The following is a 26,592-nucleotide window of genomic DNA, read 5'->3' on the forward strand; positions in this document are numbered from 1 at the left end:
CTAGACAATGCCAATATAAAAGTTTAGTACAGTGTAAAGTCATTATACCAAATCACTGTGGAAATGATTGACTTTGTCATTCATAATTTTGAAAGTTCTTTATAGGAACTTTAAAGTCAGCATTGAAGCTGGACTTCTCAGAGGAAAGCTGTAAAAATGTCAAATGCATCTTAATTGTAACTCTAAAGTTACATCTTAATTGTAACTCTAAAGTAGATTTTAGTGGAGAGTAAGTGTTAGAACAAATTGTGAATTTCTCTGTCACCTAGAAATACATGGACCGTTCCTTACTTTGCCTCAAAACCCAGACACACAAATATATAATAGTATAGGTAAAAATCCAAGTAATAATATAAAAATCATAGCTGAATCTAATAAAATGTTATAGCAAATAGGGATATCCATGAAAGCAGAAAGAAGAATTATAACAATAAGTAACTTCTTGTGAACATGTTATGGGTGATACTGTAGCCTAAGTCAATCTTGCTAAGAATATTGCTAGCAACATTGCAGCTATGTGACCATTGAAACCTCATTACTAAAACTTATTTTGGGACTCCTCCCAGCCAATGACAGTGGCTTTGTCCAAGGTTATGCCTTCCTTTCTGCAACAATCTAGATCAAGGTACAGGTTGGTAGAGGAATGTAGTGCCCACTCCTCACTATAATTTATTTTCACCATCTGTATTAGCTTCCTCTCACTGCTGTGATAAAGTACCACACACTGGTTGGTTTGAGTAGCAGAAATGTATTGGCTCCCAGCCCTAGAGACTAAAGGCCTCAGATCAAGATAGTCATGGAAATAGTTCCTTCTGAGAGTGGTGATGGAAAAAAAATATCTATTCTTGGCTTCTCTCATTGAAAACAGACCTTATTGAATCTCATTTTCTTCATATTATTTTTCCCATAACTATGTATCTTAATGTCCAAATTTCCTGTGTATTATAAGGAGAGATACTGCCTAAGTTACTCCCCCAAACCTTGAATGAACTCATTTGAAATTGATTACCACTGTAAAAATTCAATCTTCAAACAAAATCATCTTTGTGAGTGTTAGGAATACAACACAGATGTGTGGGAGGGTCATGATTGTACACCTTAGCAACATCTTACATTCTGTACTTCCATCTGAGACCCAACTCTCCCCTTTTTACTCCTAAGTGGGGACTGCTTGGGCACAGACTTCTGTTACATGCTTTCCTCTGAACATGACACATGGCCATTGGTACTAGCAGTCTTTATGCAAGGTGGACTGTGAAATGAATTTAATTTCATAGTATTCCACTTACTGATTAAATAATAAGGGCCATTGATTTATATAAGAACAGTTACATTTCTTGTCATGTGATACTACTAAGAAACAGGGCTGAGAAACTGACAAGTACAATGCAATATACCAGTCCTCTGAGATAGTGTGAGGAGACTTTGATTAGAAGAGCTCAATATTGTGGGCTTGAAAGGCAGCTCATTTAGTACAGTGCTTGTAACACAAGCAACAGGATCTGGCTGAGTTCATTCCTCAGCACCTGCTTTGAAGTCAACCATTGCAGTGGTTGTCTGGACTCTCAATGTTGGGGATGCTGAGGCAGACAGCAGTGTTAGTCTAAAACATTTAAGTTTCAGGTTCATGGCATGAACTCACCTCAAAATCTAAAGTAAAGGATGATTTAGAAAGACATCTGAGGTCAACCTCTGTCTTTTACACATATGTGCACATATACACTCTCTCAAAAGAATCGAGTGCTAGATTCTTATTGAGGCTATAACTGTCTACCACAATTACAGTGAATTTTAATAATACAAAATTGTATTGAAGATCTTGAGATCATAGTTGAAAATCACTAGATAGTATGCAAACAAATCTGTGCTGAGTCCCTTTAATATTTTGTTCAGATTATTCTAAAAGCTCCAGCGATGTGGAAAGGCTTCAGTTCTGTTGATATCAAAGAACAGTGCTCTTTCTATTCTAGGGCTGTTGAGAATTACCAGCAGGAAAATCCATTGCTTCCTCAGTATCTACCCTAGGCCAGAACAGCCAAGATAAAAGCAAAAACAAAACCAAAACCATGACAGTACATGTTGATGTGGATTGTAGGAAGGGGAATGTTTATTCGCTACTGGTAGGTAGAAAAAAGGTGTAACCACTATAAAAATCATTGTGAATGATCCTAAGAACACTGAATATATTTTACTATATGGTTCAGTTATACTACTTCTGCCATTTTCCAAAGAACTCCATATCTCTTCCTACAGAGACACTTGCTCTTCCATGTTTATTGCTGCTCTATTCACAAGAGCCGGGAAATGGAAACAGGCTCAATGTCTATCTACTAATGAATGGGAAATGGAAATGTGGTACATTTACAGAATGGATTGGCATTGATCTTTTCAGGAAAACAAATTTCACTTTAGTTTTTGAGATTGGGTATACCTATGTAGATCATGGTTGTTCCAAATGCATGACCCTCCTGCCTCAGCATCCCGAGTACCTACATTAGAAGTTTTTGATACAATACTTCACGTGATGACAGTCATAATCAAATATTTGAGAAAAATTAAAATAAGCCCTGATTAGCTACTAGAAAGAATAATCAATGTGGTTGGTGGAGTGAAATGTTTGTGTGAATATTTTGGTTACACTAAGAATGTGCTGTAAAAATTGAGGCACACAATGGGAAGACACAAGCTGAAACTTAAGAAGCAAGGATGTGCCTATCCTTGTGGTGGCCAGTTCTTATGGTTTACACTGAGCAATCGCTCCCTAGTTCAAAAACATGATTGTGTCACATCTATGAGACTCATATCGTGTTCTGACATATTGGTAACCAGTTACTGGGAAAGCAGGCAGTCATATGATGATAATCATGTTGCCCCGTTTTGGTGAGAGTCCTATGTCTATTACCACAGCTAGGATTAAATGAGAACCTAAGTTCATACCTTTTAAGTTAGACAAAACCAAATCACAGATCTGACAATAGTCTTGAGATTATAAATATAAATATAAATATATATATATGCTATTAATTCTGAAATAAAATTTTAACAAATATTATTTATTATTTATGATTTAAGAAAACTTGTATTCATATTTTATTTTATGTGATGTTTTGGATGTTTTGTTTGAGTGTGTATATATGTACCTTGTGCCTGAAGATGCTAGAAGAGAGCTGTGAATCCCTTGAGACCGGAGTTACAGTCCATTTTGGGGCACATGTAGGTTCTAAAATTGAATTCAAGGACTCTGGAAGAGCAACCTAAGTTCTTAAGCACTGAGGCATCTCCCCAGCCCCACATACGGATATTTTTTTGAAAACTCCTAATATCCATGAGTTTGGAAGTCTTATATTCTATTTTAAATCTATACTCATTATGTGTGTATGATGTTACAGTTTCCCACAGTAGACAGCATCTCATGTCAATCAAATCTCAGTTCCTCAGGAGAGCAGATTTTGACCTCCCTGAAAAGCATTGCTGTAGCTGTCATCACTTTATTTACCCTGAGTTCTTCCAAGCTTAAGGATTCCTAGGCAGTCCTTTGTTAACTGATCAGCATTAGCCATGATAACTTTCTAATGAGGATGAAGTCTCTCTGGACTCTCAGCTGTGTGATCATCAGACTTCCAGCTTTCCATTTCTCATCGTCCCAAGGCTTATTCTCTCTCACTTCTATATTTGTTAACCAGCAAAGCCCTGGGGTCCTATTACTGGCCTTCATTTTCAAAGCAGCCTTGCCTTCCCATTCACTTGTCACTTCTTTTCAAATAACTGTTTATTCTTGGATCTTCAGGGAATTCTCTTACTTTTCCTGAGTTCAATAATGCATGAAAAAGTCCCAATGTAAGTAGGTCTTTTCAGAAAGAGTGTTTTAAAATATTGAGCTCAGTCTAATGCTTTTTTCTAACATTTTGTAATAATAACAATGCATTGTTAAAAAACCTTTATAAAATTCTTGATTTAAAGTTAATTTAATTTAAAATTAACATCCTGTAATAAGTTGTCTTGGTTTGGGTTTTTATTGCTGTGAAGAGACACCATGACCACAGCAACTCTTATGAAGAAAACATTTAATTGAGGTGGCTTCCTTACAGTTTCAGAGGATCAGTCCATTATTATCATGGCAGGGAGCACGGCGTCATGCAGGCAGAGGTGGTGCTGGAGCTGAGAGTACTGCATCTTGTAAGCAACAGGAAATCAACTGACTGTCACACTGAGTGAAGCTTGAGAAAAAGACTTCAAATCCTGCCCCCACAGTGACACACTTCCACCAGAAGGTATGGCCCAGATTAAAGGGTGTGCCCTCTAGCCTCTAGGTCTGGATTAAAAGTGTGTGTCATCCCGCCTCCTCTAAGAAAACCACACTTCCTCCAACAAGGCCACACCTTCTAACAGGGCCACTCCCTATGAGCTTATGGGAGACAAATACATTCATACTACCACATAGGTATTATTTTTCGTATATCACAAATATTGGAATTAGAAGGTGCCCTGAGGAAGTGTTATCTGAATATTTATCACCCAATAAGTTATGGAAGTACCTAGGACATTGGAGTGGTATTGAGATTTTCATAATTATTGAAATGTTTTTGTCTTAATCCCAGCTTTTCTAATATACGAGAATTGAAAGGCCTCAGAGATGGCTCAGTGGGTTTGGGATTGCTGCAAAAGGATAAGAATCTGAACTCAGATGTCTAGAAGCCAGAAAAAGCCAAGCACAATATCTGTAACACCATTGTAGATACTAGTAGATTCCAGGTGCTCACTGGCCAGTCAAACACCAGATGCAAGGTCTATATTAAGTGAAAGACTTACAAAAGGAACAATAAAGCAAACCAGAGGTTGATGTTTTCACAAATGCAGGTACAGGTGAGTGCACCCATTAGAATGTCAAGTTGACAATGACATTCCCTTAGAGCTCTGGATTTAGCCAATACTTGTGCCTCCAGAACCTTACGGTTTGCTGAATACGTGCAGAAAACTATTACATTAAGAGGGTTTATGGTCCCATTTCCATCCCTTATATACCTCTCCCTAAATTTCTGTGCCTCCTTTTATGGCTTGTCATTTAAACTCCAAACTTTCTGGAATAACACATCTATCTGAAAATCAGAATATATGGCAATCTGGTTTTAAGTTTTTCTTCTTCTTATTGCTCACATTGTTACCTGCAATGTTTATACTCAGGCTGATAATTTCTCTCCAATGTATTCAGTGAAACCCACCTACAGAGATGGACTATTTCTCCCCAAAATATTAGTATGTCAGAAATAATAATAATTTTAAACATAATAGAAGAATTAATGATAGAATAAAGTACTAATAGATTTAGAATTTTATGAAGCCGGTGAGGTTTTATAGTAGATTACAGGTTATAAATAAATGATGTCTTCTGTTTATGACATGGCCCTTGTACTCATGAGCTCACAGCTGGTGTGGTTACCCTCATAAGATAATCTGTGGAAAATTCTAGCATGGATGGGGAGGAGGCTCATGAAACTCCACCCCAGCAGAGAAGTTATTGACAAGTGATGGATTCTTGGACAGAGAGAATCATTTTTCTTTGGGGTTGTGTCTATAGGTAAACTGTAAGTAGTTCTAAGAAATGGTTCCCTGATTAGTGCACACATATGGGCAGAACTAATTGGACGCAGTGGATTCTGCAAAAAGTAATAGAAGTGAATGATGTTGGCATGGGGATATCTGGAGGGTCTTGGGGGAGGTAGAGGGTGTGTGTAGTGTAAATGACCAAAATTTAATGTATAGGGGTAAATAATTAAAAATACATACTCACAAAATGTTTCATTTTCTTGAATCTGCCTTGCATGCCATGTTTTCCTCTTATAAATTAATTTTGTTTAACTGATGCACAAAAGCATAACCTTGTACATATTAATGGGATGAGTTTATTTTCTTATCTTTCACCTAGTTGGTCTCATAGGTCTGCCAGCAAAGCACCCCCCAAAAGGTGCAGTTGTTTTGGGGATGAAGCTCAGTAGAAAAGGAGGAAGCAGTGTCTACAAGCTGTGTTACACAGGAGTCAACATCTCATTTTCTGTCATTAGGTGGTTCCACTCTAAGGCTGTTACCCACCTCTGTGAGTGATCGTAGGAGTCTGAATGAAAACACAAGCCCAGGGAATCAATTCACAAGTTCACCCGGCTTGACTCTTAAATCTAAATTGGCACCAGTAGAACACTACAAAAAGAACCCCCCCCATAGCCAACCTTGCTTATAAAGATGAGAGGATCCAGAGAAATGCAGTCAGAAGAAAAACACTTGTTGGCAGTTACAGTTGTGCCACAGTCATACCTGATGAGAGTGATTTGCATTACTCTCTTCCAAACTTTCAAAACGTGGCAGACTGGATTGCTACCATACTGGCCAAATCGTCATTAGATATATGGGTCTCAGGTTTATGGAGGAAATTTATTCATTTCTAGCTAATTCCAACAATAAAGTTGCTTCTTCCCAGTAATTATCATGGGAAAGTCATTTATAGGAATAAAAGTACTTTTAGAAATGTTTGCCATATGGGAAATTAAATTTATGTATTTTTATCTCACACCATGTAACTGAGAAGTCCTGTTTTCATATTTAAATTTTAATTTAATAGGCAAATCATGATTTACAAATGTCCACGTGAAATTCAAGAAGCTATTTGTAGCAATATTTAGTAATTAATAGGAAGGTTTACAAAAGATAATATTTGTTATCTAGCCCTAGAACATTCTCTTTACAGGCTTCAGAATAATTCTTTAATATTTTATCCCTCCATAAACTCACCTATTTAGTTTTTATATATGATCAAATTTATTTTTTCTGGATTTCAAAATAAAGCCATTCACAGAGAGTGCTAAATATTTCTTTCACTTATTCTTGGCAAGTTGTTAATATTTATCCATGAGGCAATCCTTGGGGAGCAAAACTCACATCTAAAAATCACTTTCTTGCTCATCTTGGACCTGTGGGATATATTCAAAATATGATTTCTAAATACCATAAGAGGTGAACTGGAGGTGCTTTATTGTTTTACAATGGGCAGTGAGATTTTAAATTTCATTTTCTGCATTCTGAATTTATTTATCATTTGACATATGTTATGAAAAAGCTGTCAGGGTCTTGCTTTCTAACTGTGAATCTTCAAGATTTAGCCAAAGATATATGCTTGAGATAGAGTTTGATTCTATTGTCTAAGGATGTCTAATAATTTTTCTAAGTAAATTGATAAAACAGGTCAATTTTATAAAATATTTATGCATTTTTGTCAGAGAGATATGTTTAATGAGCAAAGGGCTTGAGCAAGCAGTCTGTTCCTCACATGTTAAGTCAGGGAAATATCTATTGTTCAGTGCTGAATAGACAATGGGAAAGACCTGCGCACTCTGCCCAGTGAGATGGAAGGTAATAACAGTTTTAATACTTTTACCTGTTTTCCAACAACTGCTGAAAATAGAAACACAAACTGCCCCTTCTTCCATCTCAAAGGGTGTGTGGTTTTAGAGTGATTTATAGAGGTGCTTTTTTTTCTTTCTTTTTTAAAGCATTCCTTAGTGTGCTACTTGACAAAAATAAAACAGTCACAAATCACCCCAGGATTCAACAGTGTGTGGAGTCCTCAAGTGTACCCACTTTTCTTCCCTTTTCTCCTTTTCTTTCCTTTTTTTTTTAAAAAAAATGGATTCCATTTTTCCCTTTGGGTTATCAGTTTTAATCACCTTCATCAGTTCCATCTTCATGTCTTCATCATCCATTTCAGAATCTATGTTTAAGCCTCCAATCCATATAGTAGAAAAAAGGTAGTGATTAGCAATTAATTTTTGGAAAGGACCGAGTCAAACAGAAATTTGAATAGAAGTTTGTGACAGACAAATCAGAGAGAAATATACTTTAGGTTTCCACAAATGAACATGTTTTCAGAGAGTACTACATTCATGAAATGAAAGCATTTATTTAGTTAGGTGTTTTATTTTGGCTGTTCTGAGCAGGGTATCCCTCTGGGTGTCCTCTGGTCTTCATCATGGTAACTTGTTTCTCCCTTTATGGATGTTCTGAATTCAGTATCCCTCACAAGACTGTGGTTCTCCCTCTTGCCATCCCTCTTCACCGAGCTGTTCTGTGTTTGCAGAAACAGCTTTCTCTTCAACATAACGTCTAATTCATAGTCTATTCAATAACACAATTTATGCGTTGGATCAGTGCTTTTTCCTGACTAGTTTATGAAGTAGATAATCTTATTTCTGTTTTATGAACCAGGAAGCAGGAGAGAGAGAGAGGAGAGAGAGAGAGAGAGAGAGAGAGAGAGAGAGAGAGAGAGAGAGAGAGAGAGAGAGAGAGTGTAAAGGCACTTCCCAACACCTCAGAGCTAAGAAAAGTTTGAACTGCAGTTTGAAAGAACACATTATGTAACCAGGGTCCATGGTGCAAATATTTATATATATAGTGCTTTTGTTTGTTGGTTTGTTCATGGCATTCATTTAGTTTATTTCACTGAGAAAATAATTTCTTGCGTGTTATTTATTGATGTATCTAAATTGCCAATGTATCTGGGATTATTATGCACTCACTTAACGCTTAATGTCATGCCAGATAACAAAACAATTGCCAGATTCCTTGTGTCAGGAAGGAAGATGAAATTCTCACCAAGTCTTCTCAGAATAAAGGACATAGATAGAACACCTGTCCAAAAAAAAAAAAAAAAAAAAAACTATGCAGGAAAATACAGAGTGCTCTGACAGGGTCTAGCATGGAAATGCAGTTTAGATGGGGAGTCTAAAAATATCTTGATGAAGTGCTAAGTTGATATTTTTTTTTTTTTTTTTTTTTTGGTTTTTTCGAGACAGGGTTTCTCTGTGTAGCTTTGCGCCTTTCCTGGAACTCGCTTTGGAGACCAGGCTGGCCTCGAACTCACAGAGATCCGCCTGGCTCTGCCTCCCGAGTGCTGGGATTAAAGGCGTGCGCCACCACCGCCCGGCGCTAAGTTGATATTTTAAGGACAGTCTATTCAGATAAATTTGGAGAATAGAGTTTACCCACACTAGAGAACTAAACCTATTAATGTCTAGCCAATAACACTAGGTTTGGATTAAGGGATTAAAATTTCAATGTAGCTGAAATGATTTGTAGAAGGTAGCTAGTAGTTGTATTGTGGAGGGCCTCAGAGTTTGTGTTACGATGTTTTGATTTTCTTTTAAAGATTTATTTTATTTTTAATTATGTGTATGTGTGGGTGAGGGAGGGGGTGGTGTGATTATGAGTGCATGTACCCACAGAAGCCAGAAGCGTCTGACCTCCTGGAGCAGGAATTTGAAACAGTTGTGATCCTCCTAATAGGGCTACTGGGAATTGAACTTTGGTCCCCTGGGATACCAGGACATGCTCTTACCTGTTGAACCATCTCTCCAGCACCAAGAAGTCTTTATTTTATTTTAGGAAATGGAGTAACAATTAGCATCCCAAATGGTGACTTAAAGTAACTGAATTTATATTTTGGATTTCTGAATGCAGATTCAAGGAACAGATGCAAGCGAGCAAGAGAGATGATAACGAGCCAAATGGGAGTATACGCAACTGCCACTACTCCAATCTAGAGTAGTCCCTTCTTAGTCACAGAATTCATACTCTAAGACCCACAGCGGATGTATGACTCTGTGAACAGTTCCCAAGAAATGCAGACTATATTTGCCTATTCATTAATGCTTATGATAAATTCCAAATTATAAATTAGGAACTGGAAGAAGTTAACAATAATAAATAATAATAAATTATGGTAATGACTACATTAAGTGATGTAAATGCTGCATGAACACAAACACTGAAAATCTGCAATATTTCAAAACTAGATTGCTGGCTAGAGACTGACAAATAGATAGCATATACAGGATAGACATTATGGAAAAAGAGGTGATTTGTATCCATAGTGGGGTATAGAATTGTGCAAGTTTCCATCTACAACTTAAAGAGCATGCTACTGATGAGTTACTTATTTCTACAACTTTCCAATAAAAGTTTTTGGGCCACAATAGGTCACAGGTCACTAAAGTCACAGAAGATAAAACTGTTTATGAAAAGTGCTACTGTACCAGGCTAAGCTAGATAACTATTATGAGAATGTATAGACACACACATTCTTTTAAACACTAAACATTCTTTCTAAATGTTTCACTGTTGTTTCTTTGAGAATTCCATACCATGTATTTAACCAGATTCTTATTTTCTCTAAACTCTTCCCAGATTTCCTCCTTCCCTACCCAACCAATTTTTTGCCTGCTATTGCTTTTTTTCACTCATCAAATTCAATTTGTGCTGCCCATATTTCATGGAGGTGAGGTCTTCCACAGGAGCTTGGTCACCTTACCAGAGGCAACATTCTTTCAAAATTAAACAAATAAGAGCAGCCAACTCTTCCTTCCCAGAAGCTGTCAGTTACCAGTAGTTCATCCATTAGGGATGAGACATCATGGCTTCCTTCCTTCATGCTGGTATTTGGTCTGGCTTGAGCTTACATGGGGCTTATGCATGCTATTAATGTACTGTGAGTTCATATGTGCAACTTCTCTGTTGTCTCTGGAAGATGCTGTTTTTTTTTTTTCATATTTTTCACCCTCTCTAGCTCTTACAGCCTTTTGCCTCCTCTTCTACAATGATCCCTAAGTCTGGGAGGAAGTGTTATATATAGTACAGCTGTTCCATTTAGGCCTGAGCATTTTGCAATCTCTTATTCTTTTCTTCTTTGCCCGTTGTGGGTGTCTGCATTAATAACCATCTACTTCAGACACTATACATTCTTTCCAAAATAAATTAATTGTATCCCTGTGTTGGAGATTGAATGCAGGGTCTTGTGTGTGATAGTAGTACATCTGAGTCATAGCCTGAGCCCTCAGAAATTCATATTATTCAATAATGTATACAACACAATGAAAAACTAAATAATTATGATTACATACTATAAGGTGGATGGAAAACACCAAGTTGGAAAGGAACAATTGCATTTGACTTCGGGTATTAATGTTAATAGTGTATCTTCATTTTGAGAAAAATGCTGAGCTTCATTGTTTTTCACATTAACTGAAAGAGTATAAGAAAACTCCAGATGACTGAACAGCATCAGTTACTATATCATGATGTCTCCACATCAAGGGATCAATGGATAACGAAGTATCTATTTGCTTTAGCAGACCAGTAGTTTTTACCATTTGTGGGTAAGTCACAGGTGGGAAAAACATTTAAGATGAACACAATGTAACCTTCCCAGAAAACCAGTCAAGGTGTTTGCCATTTCTCCAGGACAGGAACTAGAGCACTGAGCAAAAAATATGAAAACTCAATATTTTGTGATGGAGGCAGTTTGAGTTCCAAATCAAAGTACTGTGCCAACTTGGTGGAGAGATTAGACTCAGAAAATTTGACTAAGCTTGTCTTTAGCTTTTGGAATGCTTAGCACTTCACAAAGAAGCAAAAATAAGCACACCAGGAACACTTTTCCAATGTAGGACACCTAAGAATCTCAGAGCCAAAGAAGGTCCACTAAAGATGGCTCCAACAATGTGAAAAGTACCAGGACAAATGAGACAGACAAAACCACACATCAGATGAGGAAGCTACCACTCCACTGTCTTCACAGGTGAAAAGGCAGGACCTAGAAGCAAAGTGCCACTGTCTTAGGATGTCAGGATTAAAAACCAGAAGTCAACAGCACAGATATTTCAAAGGAGAGGAATACAGAATGAAAAATCAATCAAAATGTCTAGAAAGAAAAAAATAATAATGGAAAGTTTCCAGGTAGGAAAATATGCATTGAAACGTACACGAATCAATCAGTTATGTTCAAGTGTATGTGGGCTAGAAAGACAGATACAGCACAGGAGAGAAGGAAGAAGAGAATGACTCATCTCTAATAGCAGATACCAAAAAAGATTAGTGCAGATGGGCCAGGGGGAAGTAATGAAACCGCTTGAGAATTTTCAGAATTGAACTGATGAGTCTGTAGATTGAGAGAGGATGTGGAGGCCTGGGTAGAATAAGAAAGACGTCAAGAGCATTGCACAGTTATTTTCAGACCATAAGACAAAGAAGAAAACTGAAAAGGAGGAATGAAATCATCCAGAAACAAAACATACATTGGCAGCTGGTTTCTCATTTACAAATACAATTCAGGAAAACTGAGAGTGGAAATCTTCAAAACATCGAGAAAAAGAATTGGGAAGCCAAGTCAAACTATTGGATGTATCATTTAAGATTGAGGCAGCTTAACAATGTTTTAAAGAATAAAGTGGTTAAGAAAGCTCATTATTTAACTATTTTATAGTGAAAAGTCTAAATTGAGGGGGGCTCATTACAATGAGAGTTGGAATAAAACTTGTTTTATAGTAGAAACAAGTGGGACAGATGAAATTGCCACAAGGAGATGTTAAGGACATTTAAATGCACAGGGGTAAGTAAAGAAGCCACTATCAAAAGTCTGCACACTGTATATTTGATTGCAGTTTAATGATGTCCTAAAAAGGTGAAACTATGGAGGCAAGAGAAGGATCAGTGTTAAAATGGATTCGAAGGTGAAAGGGAGGAGGGTTCAGCAGCTAATACGCAGGCGATCCTTATTGAAATATTTGCAACTAGTATTATGTTGTGTACGGACGTCAATGGCGGCAACAGACATTATAAGTTTGTCTCAATCTATGAATGTGGCCTGTCAATAGAAATACTTATTTGATGAGCTTGAACTGTTTAGGAGGCCCCCAGGCAGTGGGACCGGGACCTGTGCTTGGTGCATGAGCTGGCTTTTTGGAGCCTGGGGCCTATGCTGAGACACTTTGCTCAGTCTTGGTGCAGGGAGGAGGGGACTGGATCTGCCTCAACTGAATCTACCAGGCTGGGCTGAATCCCCAGGGGAGACTTTGCCTTGGAGGAGGTGGGAATGGGGCGTAGATTGGGGGTGGGAGGCTGGGGGGGTGGGAGGAGGGAGGACAGGGGAATCCATGGCTGATATGTAAAATTAAATTAATTACAACATAAAAATATTTATTAAGTGAATGTTGAAAATGATAATTCTTCATGTGTTTTATGCTGTTTTTTTTTTTTGGTGGATAGCAAAGGTACTGAAAGTAGTGTAATGAGATACTTGATATAAGGAGTTCATAGATAATTGTTGCTTTTGCTCCCTGCAATAGCAATTCATCACCATATAAGTCAACATCTTCCTTATGGTTCTGCTGTATCTCATTACAAAAAAAAATCTCTTATTATAATTTATAGTGATTTTCTTCTGTAAAGTGATATTTATGCCAATATAACTTCTCAGTATTTATAACATTGTATTGTAGGCAATGAACAAGAAAAAGAAGAAAGCATCACTTCACAACTTGGACAAATATTAAAAACTTCTGACTGGAAAAAATATTTATTAAAAAAAGAAATACTAATGCAGACTTTAAAATTTAGCTAATCATGATCCCACATTTGCTATAACAACTCTATCAAACTATTGCAAGATGTTAACAGTAAAGGAAACAGTTTAAGGATAATCAGCATGGGGATTCCTGGAGGTGATGTATGGAAACTGTACCTATGCTTGCTACCTTGTTCATTAAGAAAAAAAAAAATGTGTGTTTTAAAAAAACTACCAAGCATTTTTAAAGGCTAAAATATTTAACTAGATTAAAAGAAAAATTAAACATTATGATAATTTTCTATATTTTGGAAGGTAGAGGTGTTTTGCTGTTTTAAGCTAGTTTCACAATGTAGCCCAAGCTGGCCTTGAGCTGATCTCTTAATCCTCCTGCCTCAGGCACCTGAGTGTTGGATTTCAGAAGGCACAGCACCACACTGCTTCAGCTCTGATGATGCTTTTAAGGTCAGAAACAAACATTATAACAGTACATTTGAATGCAAAAGCAATGAAAATTATGTACTGACAATAAATATGTGTGAACAAAAGATAATGAAAACCAATAGATAATTGTCCTCATTTCTTTTCCTGTTGCTGCGATAAAAGACTCTGAAAAAAGCAATTTAAAGACATCAATGTATATGTAAATCACACATCAAAAATTGCAAAACAAAAAAATCATTAAATCAGTAAAGATATATTACATATATCTGCACACATGTGTAAATTTCTTTTTTATATTAATTTAATTTTTTGAGTCAGAGTTTCACTGTTGGCTTATAATTTACTGTGCAGGCCACGCTGACCTTAAACTTTCCACAGTCCTGCCTCTGATTTCCAAGTGTTGGGATTATAAATGTGAGCCACCATGTCCAGCTCAAGATATATTTTAAATAGATGTATTCCTATTTATTTTAATGAAATTTTATTTCATCAAATAACTTAACTCAATTGATAAGCAAATGTCAAACACCTCATATTCCTGAAGAATTCTCAACCAAGCTTTAAAAGCTTATTTTCATATAACAATACATTGATTTCCTATTATTATAATTAAAACTCTAGAAATCATCGCTTAGAATCTTAATACTTGTAGAAGCAGCGAAGACTGAGATTTACCACATAAATCATACAGAATCAGCCCAGTGAGATAGACATTTTTCTTCCCTACTGTTGAAAAGTATTATAACAAATGTATGATATTTTCAGAATATATTATTGGAGAAAAAAGCCATTGAAAACGAATATAAGCATGTAAAAGTAACTTAAAAATTTACAAATGCCTTATTATAATATTCTGGGAAAGTATACTCTGTACTTTTCTTAAAAAATCTTACAAAATAGAGAACATTGATTACAAATACTGATCATAAGGCTTATACCTTATGATATAAATATAAAAAATATAAAAATATAAAAATAAAACAATTCATGTTAATGTTTACATGTGATTAGTAGATTTATTTTTTTTTGGTTTTTTGAGACAGGGTTTCTTTGTGTAGCTTTGTGCCTTTCCTGGAACTCACTTGGTAGCCCAGGCTGGCCTAGATCTCACAGAGATTCCCCTGGCTCTGCCTCCTGAGTGCTGGGATTAAAGGCGTGAGCCACCATCGCCCGGCTAGATATTGTTTTTACCAAGGTAAGATATAAACATGTTCAGATGACCAATAAACCCACTCTCTAAAAATATGCTTTCTATGGAAAAAATGAATATTTTCAGTATGGTATCATCACCAATGGAAGAAATACAAGAATGTCTATTTTCTCATATTTCTAATAAATGAGCTTTTACTGAAGAGTTTTATCTCTGCAAGCATCCGTCTACTCACCCATCCACTCATCTAATCATTGATTTATCTGTTTGTTGAACAAGTGTTTGGTCAGAGCCCATAATCATTATGACATAATGTGTAAGGAACAGAGTAGACACATAAAGGAGTCACGGCAGCTGAGTGGACCTCAATTAGTCAGGTTTCTTTAACTTTCAAGAGACAGAAAAGTACCTAAGAACTACTTAAGGACAAGGTTAAGAGTGTGGCTCATGCATCACAAGGACACCTATCCTGTGTGAAGTCTTACTGTGTGTCAATGTGACTAGTGTACAAGATGCTCAGGTCAAATAAGACTATGGGGTGTTTCAATGATAGTTGAAGTTGGACTAAAGACATCTGGGCTTACCAAGGGGTAGCCATTTGTGTATCAACAAAAGAAACAGAAAAGAAGGTGAACAGCACTAGTTCTCTCCTTTTCAGCAGTGTGATTCATACTCTCCTAAACTCTGAAACTGGAACATCTGACCACTGAGCCCCGGAGCACTATCACTCACATTAGTGAACTCGGAGATTTACACCCGTGTGCCTCCTGCCTCCAACCTGCTTCAGGTTCCTGCATTTGAACTGCCTTGTACCACAGGCTCCCGTGGTTATCAGTTTACAAATGTTGGCAGGGAACTTCCCAGATTCACAAAGGACTCCATGCAATTCTTCATAATTCCTCATGGTTGTCATGATACCTGCTGGGAGACGGAAATCAGTTTTGTCAGTGGAGTGTTACAGTGTAAATCAACTACATTCCAAGGCAGGTCTCAAGCTCAGGAGTAGCTGGCCAACATAAAAATGCTCTGTATTTTTTATGTGCTTTTTTGTATGTTTTGGTTTTTTTTGTTTGTTCTGATTTTCATTTTTTTAGAGAGAGAGAGAGAGAGAGAGAGAGAGAGAGAGAGAGAGAGAGAGAGAGAACCTGAGGTTGGTTGGAGAGGGAGGTGGGGAGGTGGGGAGACAGAAGGAATTGGGGGAGGGAAAGAATATGATTGAAATATATTATATGAAAAAATTATTTAAAAAAGAAAAAATACGTGTCTGTGCCTTTGAGTGCTCTCTCTATATACATTTTATATGATGATATATTCACATATATTTATATCTGCAATTATACATATATAAATTATGTAAATGTTATTCATATATTTAAATTATATAAACTTGTTTTCATCTATGTTTATGACTATATTTATGTTTAAATTAATAAAAATTCTATTTTAGCTATAAACAGTATATATAGCAAATTGATATATAGCATATAAATTATATACATGTAATACATGTCTTACTTACTGAATAGAATATACTATATATGTATGATAGTTTGTTTTCTACTGCTGTGGCCAAAAGCAAATTGGAGAGAAAAGGATTTTGTGGTTAATATATTGTGCACCCTAATAAACTTTTCTGGGGGTCAGAGAACAGAACAGTCACTAGGTTAGATATAGAGGCCAGACAGTGGTGGCACACACCTTTAATCCCAGCACTTGAGATCTCAAGTCTTTGCTTTTGAAGGACACATGCCTTCAATCCCAGGAAGAGATGGCAGGAAGCAGAAAGGTATATAAGGTATGAGGACCAGGAACTAGAAGCTTTTTAGCAGCAGTTCAGCTGAGATCTATTCCAGTGAGATGTCAGAGGCTTTCAGTCCCAGGATTCATGGAAACAGAATTGGATGAGGAGTTCTCGAGGTGAGGTTGGCTGTGGCTTGTTTTGCTTCTATGATCTTTCAGAGTTCACCCCAATATCCAGCTCTGTTTTTTTTTTTTTTTAATTAACAAGACCATTTAGCAATTCGTGTTACAGGATTTATTTGTTTTAACACTTCCACATGATAGTCAGTCACTGAGACTTAATAGTCAGAGCAGGAACCTGGAAGCAGGAACGGATGCAAAGGCCACAGAGGGATGTTGCTTACTGTTTTGCTTTCTGACTGACATTCAACTATCTTAAATTGGAGGACCCTTGTTCATTGAAGGACTACAGTTGCCTGGGCCCTTCTCCATTGATCATTAATCCAGAGAATGGCCCAGAGACTTTCCTACAGGCCAATCTAATGGAGGCATTTTTTGTTTGTTTTTCCTTCTTCCTAGAAGATTCTAGCTTCTGTCAAGCTGACAAAAGCTAACTGGCACAGTGATAGATAATGTAATATAATATAATATGTTTTACTCAGCATGTAATGTGTACTATTTATAATTACATTATTTATATAAATATTTACACATAATATGGATGCAACTAAATAAAATGTCAGTTGGAACATATCTATTGAAAAATATTCCTGAATTCATGAAGATTGCATTTCAGCAGTAAGTAGAAGTCACTTTGTCTCCATTTTCACTCTTTCACTTTGAATAAATATGTCTTCATGTATACCCAATGATACTAGGAGCTCATTAAACACAGCCATTGGTTTAGCACTTCATGTGGAAATGCGGTGTGTCCCCTATCATTTTGTTAGAAAGATCCCTGAGTGGGCCCGGCGATCCTGAGCTGTCATAGGCCCAAAGGGTGTGTTTGATTCTGTGGGCGGCCAGTAAATGGCTGCCTGAGGAATCTAGAGGGAAGAGACTCTGATGCTTGATGTCATTGCTCAGGGAGAAATGTCCATCTCCTAAGTGAGAGCAAAGAAGTATTCTGCATTGCAATCCTCATAATTCATTACAACTTCCTGTTTATAACAGCTGAGAAAAAGAAAGATAATATTTTCTTTATCCTTTATCCATGTTCAGCGAAGGTACTGAGCATGAGCCAAATCTTCACATAGAATATATAAGACAGAATTTGGAAAGATTAAGTAAGAAAACAAGATAACTTCACGTAATTTTAGGGTGTTCCTGCTGGTGAAAATTGTCAGTAAAGTAAATTTCCATTTCCCTCCTCTGGTTTACCGTGAGGCAGTGGTTGATACGTCTTTTTTTCCTAATGAAGATCGGGATTGGAGGGAGGCCTCAACGTGGGCAGTCTCTCTAGTTTTCATTTCTGCTGTGTTCTACTGGCCTTCTGGATGGTGGAACTTAGGATCAATCCTTCAGTAACTTCAGTAACTTTTATTCACTTAATTCCTTTATGATGAAAATGTTTACTGTAGTATCTCTTACCTCAGATATCCCATATACTTTATTTTTCTGGCATAGATGGTTTCAGGATTATATTAGAGATTGAAGGTACTTTATGGACAGTGGTGATTTTTACCATGCAGTGGCCATGAGCATTAAAGACATTCATTGAAGAAATAAATAGGAGATCCTACTGTATTTTCTCTCATATGTCAATGCAAATGATAAGTTTGCATGCAGTAATGAACTATATTTTTAATATGTTGTTTTGGAAGCAGTTGTTTCTTGTTCTTGTTTTGAAATCCAGTGAAATAAGGAAAATACTGATCGTTTCCTACATTGAATACATACTGATATATGTATGTGCATATCTGTATAAAGTTTAGGTTATGCTCCATGCACATGTGAATTGTGAATAACACAATTCTAAATTTCGTTATTGGGACTTCACTTAGTTATAGAACATGAATCTGTTAAATTAAGTCCTTTGGTTTCTCTCGTTCTTAAATCATTGCAGATTTAATAGCTTAAGTAAATTAATGCATTTGTAATTTTACTGTATCCCTAGCAGATAGTCAAGATAATATTTTTTGATATAAGTGTAATGCTTCCTAAGTTGTCTGTCAGATTCTTCAAATCATACTAAAAAAATCCAGTGAAACAATTGAATTTCCTGGTATAAAAAAACCAAACCAAACCAAAACAAAACAAAAAACAACAACAAAAAACTCAAACAAACAGACAAACAAAAACCACACACACACACACACACACACACACACACACACACACACACACACACACACACAACTGGAGATTAGATCAACAGCCCGAGGCCCCCAACTGTACCTAAGCAAACGCTGTTTTTTGTATTTTTCAGATAATTGCTTCAGCCAAGCTAATTAAAGTGAGAGGTACACTAAAGATCAATTTCTAATCATTTCCACGATAATGGGTCCACATTCCCTCCATCAGGATATACAGATGAAGACCAAGAAGAACTTGAGAAGAGTAATAACTTATGAAGGGCAAACGCACAGAAGAATCTGCATTTTATGAATAAGTCAAACCAATGCTCATGTTTTGAAAACACTTTATTTAAAGTCTGTTTACTTACAATGTGGGGAAGTTACTTTTCATCTTTCTTCTTCTTTTTATTTTATTTTTTCCTGTAAATAGAAGAGCAATGTCTTTAACACAACCCATGGTTACAACCTTCTGCCCTCTTGTCTTTGTAAAACATATGGTGTGGGACCTTGAAATCCATGATGAATACCTCTGGTAGCCCATTTGTAAAGGTTATTTTTTTTATTTAGTTTAGGAGAGATGATAGAAAAGTCCACAGTGTGAATATGTATCTTGACAGTTTGTTGAGTTTTAATTTATATACTGTAGAATTTATTTTTATGGAGTACAGTTTAGTAATTTTTAACTTAAAAGGTTGTACATCAGTCACTAGGATGACATTTTGTAATATTTCATCATCCACCTTCAAAATCATACTGAATAACATCACCCCATTTCTCCCCACTACAGCCCAGGGAAATCATCAGTCTATATTCTGTCCTTTCGGGTTTGCCTATACTGGCAATTTCCTAGGAATGGGATCATACACTCTGGTCAGTCCCATGTGAATTATTTCAGCACAATGTTTTTAAAACTCACCAATGCTCTAGTTCGAATCAATACTTCATTTCCTTTTATGACTTCATAAGATTCCACGGGATAGATACGTGGAAACTTATTCGTGTTCTGGTTAGTTGTTCCATAACTTTTCATCTCATTCCTTTTCAGGCTTTTGTCTTTTGTGTTTTATTTCCAGACAGATCTTTGTCCAATGTTTCACATCATGCTTGGATTAACCAACAACATACCGAGGGGATTCTCTTCTTATGGCTCGATTATTCCATCTTTTTACACCAATATCACACAGAATGATATATTATTAATGAGTAAAATATCTTTGAATTGTAAAGGTGTTTTTTTTTTGCAGAATCATTGTGCTTATGTGATTATTTTCTTTCACATATTTTATGTCTTCTGAAAATTTCAACATATTTTATGTCTTCTTTCCCCTTTCCTAATTTATTTTCAATTGATTTGAACTTGGTTGAATTCCCATCAGTTCACAGAGTGCAATGCTGGCAGCTGTGTAGTTCAGCATTTCTCATCTACTCACAACACTTCAAAGGTTTCTTCCTATGATTGTTTGAATTATGTTTCTAGAAACGATTTTATATTTCTGCAGGGTTATTTGCAGTATTTGTTCAGAATATTATAAGAGAATTACCAAACGTAAGGTAGTTATAAAGCAAAAATACTTTCCTAACTCTTTCTGAGCACTCAAGATGTTGAAGCAAGGACATGTTGCGTCCTCTGGAGTGAAATTTTGTTTTTCCTTGGATCTTCTAATAAAAGCTGTGATCAGCTTTGCTCACAATTCTGTAGCAAAAAAAAAAAAAATGCATATCATCTCTGTGAAGGGAATCAAGGGACAGCTGAACAGACTTCTTGCTGTTGTTGTGGGCAACATGTTTATGGCCACAGTTAAGGAAAACAGACCAAAACTAAGAAAAGAACAGTGGTAATTTGACAACAATTATTTTTTATTTTGAAGATGATGCAGGAATCATAGTAAACAATAAAGGCAAGATAAATAGTTCTTTTATCACAGGTCCAGTTGCAAAGAAATGTGCAGACTTGTGGCTCAGAATTGTATTCAATGCAGGCAGTGCATCATGACACTCCAGTGTATTTGTAAGACATATTCATTAAAAAAGTCTGTGCTCAAAAACATGTATAAAAAAGCAAATATACATTTCTTGCATTTCTGGAGGATTGTAGTGCGAGGTTAGGATGGCAGCATGGCTCACTTTTTGGTGTGGTCTCTGTCTCTGTTTTTAAAGCTACTGCCTTATTTATTCTGCTCACATGACATGGAGAGAGGGAGAGAGAATAGAGCAGGAGAAAGGTGGAAAGAAAGAAAGTAGTAGAGGATGAATGGAGGGAGGAGAGGGAAGGGAGAGGAGAGAGAAAATCACATTATTTATATGAGTATTGGTTCTATGAAAGATCCACCCTAGTGGCATTATACATCATAGGACCTATCTTCAGATACCAATAAAGTAAGGATTCAAATTTCAACACATGCATTTTCTGAGGAAACATAAACCTATATGCAGCATCTACTGAGTACTTTCAACTCTGTTATTAGAAATGTCTCACTTCTGGTTGGAGAAATGTCTCACTTCTGGTTGGAGAAATGTCTCACTTCTGGTTGGAGGGATGGTTTGGGGGTTAAGGGCAAGTTTGTTTCCCAGTGCTCACATGGCTGTTTATAACCATTTGTAACTCTAGATCCAGGGGATACAACACCGTCCACTGACCTCCATGTGCAGTGCATACACATGGTACAGAACCATAAGAGCAGACAAAACTTCCATACACATAAAACCAAGATAATATATATATATATATATATATATATATATATATATATATATATATAACTTCTGATTTAAAAATTTTAATAATGTATACATTTGTGGAGCACCCAGGTCTAATATCTCTATTTAGTTATTTCCGATTCCTTTATCCAATTCCACCTCACCTTTTCTGGTACAACATGGGATGATTTTCAAAAACGATCAGTATGAATGAATTATTGAAGACATTTTTTAAGTGAAATTAAGTGCCACTCTTGGGAACAGCATTGATTGTTTAATATTTACCTTATAACTGCTACCAACACGAGACTCTGGTTAGTTATCAAAGGTTGCCTATAGATTTATTTTGGATCACCAGTGTGGAAAATAGTGTAATAATAGGAAGTTGTGACATTAGAGGCTAATTTCCCTACACACATGCACATGTCACCACCACCACCACCACCACCACCACCACCACCACCACCCACCACCCACCACCCACCACCACCAAACCCTGGTCTAACCTACATCTTGTTTCTGTGCCCTTATGATAAAATTCTCACTTATCTCAGAATATTTGTTTACAGACTCATCCATTCCGAGTACAAATGGGCTCTGTGTGACTCTCACTGTTCTGCTCAGAAACCTGGTAGCACACATCAGAAAAATGGAAGTCTTCTCATTCGGGCTTCATGGTTGCAGGACAGTCTTTCATATCTTGTCTCAGCCTGTCCTTAGACTGGACCAATTATGGGGAACATCACAGCAGACTTCTGAGTTTCAAGGCCTGGCCTGTGTTTTTCAGCTTTTCTCTTTGCTGAGCACTGACTGTTTCCCCCATTTCTGCTAGAGCAGTTATTGCCTCTAAAGCAGACAAGCACAGTGTGATTTTCTCCCATCCATAAACCTGGCTGAGATGGGCCAACATGAGCAAGGCTGAGAAAAGTAAAGTTGGGGCTCTCTTACACTATGTTTTCTTGTTCAGGACATTTATTTCTCCAATAACATACCTAAGTGATAACTATAATCTTCTTATATGACTAAATGTGTTTTTATTGGGAGCCATTTATGTCATGATTTTATGGAATCTACTTTAGGTGAAATCATAAATCCATTCTATATTTTGTTTTTACTTTAAAATCTTTTAGTGAGAGATTACTAGCTTATGTATTTTCTGGGTTATTGATTTTATTGATAGGTTTTCCAAACTATGCATAGGGATAATTGCAGTATTCTAAATGAACATTCTTTGTATTTAGAAAAACTTTGTTTTATTAAAAAGTCATTAGGCTGGAGAGATGGTTCAGAGGTTAAGAGCACTGGCTGTTCTTCCAGAGATCCTGAGCTCAATTCCCAGCAACCACATGGTGGCTCACAACCATCTGTAATGAGATCTGGTGCCCTCTTCTGGCCTGCAAGCCTACATGTAGGCAGAATACTGTATACATAATAAATAAATAAATCTTTAAAAAAAAAATGGGGCCTGGAGAGATGGCTCAGAGGTTAAGAGCACTGCTTGCTCTTCCAAAGGTCCTGAGTTCAATTCCCAGCAACCACATGGTGGCTCACAACCATCTGTAATGAGATCTGGTGCCCTCTTCTGGTCTGCAGGAATATGTGCACTGTATATATAATAAATAAATAAATTTAAAAAAAAAGTCATTAGACACTTTGCTCATTATCCCAGGATGGCCTCAAATTGATTATGTAGCCCAGCCCTGGACTTAGGCTTGTAATGATACTGCTTCATGTAATAGAGTTCTGGGATTACAGGTGTGTACCAACATGTCTGGCCTTATGTATTATTTGTTTTGTGAACATTTTAAAATTGAAAACAGATTTTTCTCTCATATAATGCACCCCAACCACAGTTTCCACATCCTGCATTCCTTGTAGCTCCTCCACATCTCCCCTCTCCCCCAGATCCACCCTTACTCTGTGTCATCTTCAGAAAACAGCAGGTCCCCAAGAGATGACAAAAGGACAGACTAAAACAAGATATAATAAAACAAGGTGAAAGCCCCTATATTGAGGTTGGTCAAGGTAACCCAATAGGAATAAAAGGGTCTCAAGAGCAGGCAAAAGAGTCAGAGACAGCTCCCACTCCCACTGTTAGGAGTGTCACAAGAACACCAAGCTAACAGTCATAACATATAAGCAGAGGACCTGGTACATACCCATGCATGGTACAGGCTTGCTGTTTCGGTCTCTGTGAGCCCATGTGAGCTCCGCTTAATTGATTCAGTGGGCATGTTCTCTTGTTGTTCTTCATCCCCTCTGATTCCTACAGTCTTTCCTCCTACAGGAATCCTGGAGTCCAAGGGTAGGGACTCAATGGAGACCTCCAATTTAGACTCTCTACATAATGTCTGGCTGTGGCTCTCTGTACCTGCTCATATGTGCTGCCAGAAAAAAGCCTCTCTGATGACACCAGATAAAGCACCAATCTATGAGTATACCTGGATATCATTAGGAATCATTTCATTGATTTTTTTAAGAGCAGTCATATTTGGTTCTACCATAGGTCTCTGGGCAATCAAGTCTCTGGTTTCTGGCCATCTAAACAGTGTCAGGCATAGGCTTTTTTTTTTTTTAAAGTTAAATCAGACATTGGTTGGCCACTCCCAGAAGTTCTGCTCTACCATTGCCCCAGCACATCTTGCAGGCAGGATAGTTTGTAGGTTGAGGGTTTTGTGCCTTGATTGGCATCCAGGTTTTTCTTTCAATAGACTTCAGGGTATCTTCTTAAGCCAAAGAGACTAGAACATAGGGGCAAAGGCTCCAAGTCTGTACCAGCTCGACCTCTCTATGTTCAATGAGCTGTGTGAATGATGTCCTTGGCAGTGGGGCCCCACTGATTTCAGAGGGCAACCTTCTCTCTCAGGATCAGCCTGGGTTGTTTAGAGATCTCCATGGGACCTCTTCAGCCAACAAGTAAACAGAATATAACTGAGTCCTATCACTGAAAGCCTTGCCGTGCTACAGAAGAAGGCTAGTTCAGACTTCACATCTTCTGTTTACTGGGAATCATCACTAGGGTCACCCTTAGAGATTCTAGGAAGTTTTCATTGCACTAGGTTTACCATATATTCCCCTACATGCCCCCCAATTCCAGCTGTCTCTACATGCACTGCCTTCCCCAACATCCTTCATATCCTACCCATCTCCAGTCCATCCTCAGAATCTATTCTATTTCCCCTTCCCAGGGAGACCCACGCTTTGCCCCTATATTCCTCCTCTTTACCTAACCTCTCTAGATCTTTGGATTGTAGTGTAGCTTGATTATTATTTAATTAACAACTAATATCCATTTACAAGTGAATACATGCCATTTATGTCTTTCTGGGTCTGGGTTACCTCAATCAGGATGATTTTTTTTCTAGTTGTACCTATTTGCCTACAAATTTAATGATGTAATGACCATTTTTATGGCTTTGAGGATATCACATAAAAGAGATAGCATTTTGTTATTTTGTGTTTTATGATGATTATACTCAATGGAGAAAGGAATATAAGTGAAGTCTAAAGTCAGCTAATAAAAACATGACCCATGCAATATTTAAAACATACTCACAATGTAACACCATGTGCTATTTATCTTCAATTGCAAATTAGTAGGTATTTTTTCTTTTATTGGATAAATCTGAAAACCCTATTTATAGTCTATTGGGGTGGGGCTACTCATTGCTGTCAGTCAAGACTGCAGGTGAACTTGTATCTGACAACTGTAAAGGCAGAGAATGGAGGGAAATGGACCTCCTATTTTTCCATGGGGATTAAACCATAATTTTAGCTTGGGAATGCTGCTCAAAGGTTTGAATGAAACATCCAGGAGGAAAATATTAACAAACAACATGATGGGCTCATCCAGAATTCTGGAAAAAAAATTATGCTGCTCTCATTTAGAAACACTCTGTAAAATTCCTGAATTTTAATTTGGGAAAGAAGTAGAAAGCAACATTTCAATTTCTTGTACAAATTTCTTACTCTAATCAGTTTTTTAAATCTGCATGCTACTTTATTCTCATTTAGTCACTTCATTTTCTTTCATCTACTTTTAAAATCTAAATAACTTAAAATAATGATTTTGTTATTTCTTTAGTAGAGCTTTTATCAATAACATTTGTGTGTGTGTGTGTGTGTGTGTGTGTGTGTGTGTGTGTGTGTGTGTGTGTGATGGGAAAGGGTTTAGAGATCCCTGCATTTTTCTGGATGTAAACTATATGACACTACCAAACTCTCAATTCTCACTTACCAGTCATGAGATATAACTAAAGGATACCATAGTGACATTGGCTCATACGGGAAAGCAGAGATGGAAAAAGTAAATGTGATGGAGACCCAAGTGAATAGGAAATGAATACTTTATTTTAAACATAAAAATTATGAGGATATTCATGTGTTGATAGCAGAGGTATGATGAGACAAATGAAGAGAGGTAAAACATAAAAATGAAAACTGACACCAGAAATATAATGTGATTGTGGACATTAAGTTACTCTAAAGAATGTTGGGTTTTTTTGGAGGGGGACATTTAATGCAATTAAAACAGATATTTAAAGGTGTTGCAAAGACCTATCAAAATAATACCTGATGTTCAGAACGTGTACATCAGACAGGTTGAAAAATGATCTGCACTCTGGGAAGAGTAGACAAGGGAGAAACACATTTTTGCGTGTTGCAGAAATCAAACTGATCACTCAAACTTAGTAAGATTGTCAGAAAACAGTATGGCCTCACAGATTGTATCCACTGAGTAGGCGAAAACACAGGCAGTATCTGTACTGGAGCACCAGCAGAAAGACACTCCCTAAAAGACCTCTGTGCTGGCCTGATCCCAGCTTTCAGTCACCTTCCTCAATAATCACGTCTCCCTGTTTACAACAGCTATATCAGTTTTC

The 26,592-nt window shown here is 36.9% G+C and overlaps 1 pseudogene; it reads left to right on the forward strand.

Moving 5' to 3' along the window:
• The first annotated feature begins 20,611 nt into the window (after positions 1 to 20,611).
• On the forward strand, positions 20,612 to 21,005 carry LOC128118715 (60S ribosomal protein L23-like; annotated as a pseudogene).
• Positions 21,006 to 26,592: the final 5,587 nt, after the last annotated feature.

This window comes from Peromyscus californicus, unplaced genomic scaffold (genome assembly GCF_007827085.1).
Source record: "Peromyscus californicus insignis strain IS unplaced genomic scaffold, ASM782708v3 Scaffold_22__1_contigs__length_63687245, whole genome shotgun sequence".
NCBI classification, from domain to species: domain Eukaryota; kingdom Metazoa; phylum Chordata; class Mammalia; order Rodentia; family Cricetidae; genus Peromyscus; species Peromyscus californicus.